This window comes from Rhipicephalus sanguineus, unplaced genomic scaffold (assembly GCF_013339695.2).
Source record: "Rhipicephalus sanguineus isolate Rsan-2018 unplaced genomic scaffold, BIME_Rsan_1.4 Seq1408, whole genome shotgun sequence".
Classification (NCBI taxonomy): domain Eukaryota; kingdom Metazoa; phylum Arthropoda; class Arachnida; order Ixodida; family Ixodidae; genus Rhipicephalus; species Rhipicephalus sanguineus.
Genome location: NW_023614603.1, coordinates 53,311 through 55,009, shown reverse-complemented (window position 1 = coordinate 55,009; position 1,699 = coordinate 53,311). Strand labels below are relative to the sequence as shown.

At 43.4% G+C, this 1,699-nt stretch overlaps 1 non-coding gene across 1 annotated transcript; it reads right to left on the bottom strand.

Annotated features, from left to right (window-relative positions):
* Window positions 1-1,296: 1,296 nt before the first annotated feature.
* Window positions 1,297-1,376, bottom strand: Trnal-uag (transfer RNA leucine (anticodon UAG)). Its single transcript has one exon. It is a non-coding gene; the product is annotated as a tRNA-Leu (tRNA).
* Window positions 1,377-1,699: the final 323 nt, after the last annotated feature.

Here is a 1,699-nt window from a genome sequence, read left to right as displayed (position 1 = left end):
ATAAAAAAAAGGTACACGAACGTAAAAGGTAACTTCGTGTACTTTTTGTCTTTGTCCTGCTTTTGCGCTATAACAATTGTCCTGACCTACCAACTAGCCCAAGCCGCTACCCTTCTAAGTAAACGTAAGCCTTAACAGGCTGTTCTCATGGACCCAAGGGTTTTCTAACAAGTTTTCCGCGAGACACCCGCTGAACAGAAGTTAAATCTCTCAGAAATAAATGACACGACTTCGTAAACGAAGTGGAGTGCCTAAGAAACGCAGCTACAATGCAGCTCTGTAAAGCCAGAATCCCTTCTCAGCGTTATGGGAGGTACAATTATTAAGCGAAATAATTGTTGCTCGTGACGACATTGTTTCGCGCAAGCTGCGCTGATTATAGGTGGTAAAACAATCTTTATAAAATTATTCTTTCATTTTATGTTCACCGGCCGAACCCCGATCAATGCCATTGTTTGCGAGTAGCTTTGTTTTCAATGCTTGAATACATCCCGGTCGATGCCTCCGCTAAGGCTCACCACCATAGTGCACTACTATTAGGGTTACAAAAGATACAGAATCGCTTTACTATAGCTAATTATCTGCAACGTTCAATTAATTACCGTTAATATCAGGTTGCGGCTTTTATTTCTTGTGCTTCAGTACGCCGTTTACATATTTTTATCGCGGAATAGCGATGCGCACCAATTTACCCAACGAAGCAATCTTCGCAGCTGCGCAATAATTTCAAGCCTCTGCATTTAAAACACACGTTAACGTTAGCTTACTTTGTGTATTAATGAGCCTCACGCCTCACGGCTTGTGAGGAAGCTTTCCTGGAGCACTCTAGGTACCTAATTAGAAAAGTCATTTTCGTCGACATTTAAGCTCGGTAATGGCGCACCAACAAATACAGTAAAAAACAACAATGGCATCTGCGTTGCACAGAAAAAAAAATGATTGGAAATGGAGTAACAAGCCTGCGTGCTTACCGCCAAGCTCAACTAAACAAAAAAAAAATAACACATGTTATTCAGGAGCCGAATACATTCCCTTAAGGTTCATCTTCCAAGGTGCGCTTAGTGAACACAAACAGCACAAACGACACAAACGAAAAAAGTACAGGACATAAGGCAACGAGCGCAATTTTCGTTTGTGTCGTTTGTGCGGTTTGTGTTCACTAAGCGCACCTTGGAAGATGAATCAACACCAACTAGCCCACCTTATAGCTCTTCCCTTAAGGTTACTTGTTCAATTAAGTTTAGCTGTACCACAGGCGAGAGACATGGAAAGAAAAAAAATCTTCGCAAAATAATTTGGCAGCGGTGGGATTCGAACCAACGCCCTTTCGGACTGGTGCCTAAAACCAGCGCCTTAGACCACTCGGCCACGCTACCTCGGGACGGGTGGGGTCGCTTTGCAAGAGAAAATAGGCCTGCATGGCTGCCTTTGTTACGCCAGTCATGCTTTTTCTATAGCTTCCTCCGCTTAAAACCTCCATCTCCGCTTTGTATACGCAGGTACCTCTCATCCAGCTGCGGATTGCCTCGATGGAACAATAAAGCTAACGATAACAATTCTCAGAGGCGAGCTACACTTGCACGGACGTTTGTTTCACAATGGAGAATGCGCGGACTGTGTATGACATTTATGTGCGCTTAAGATAAAGATACAAAAGACACAGCACTCGTTTGTTCCCCCCCAAAAAATTATTTGCCCA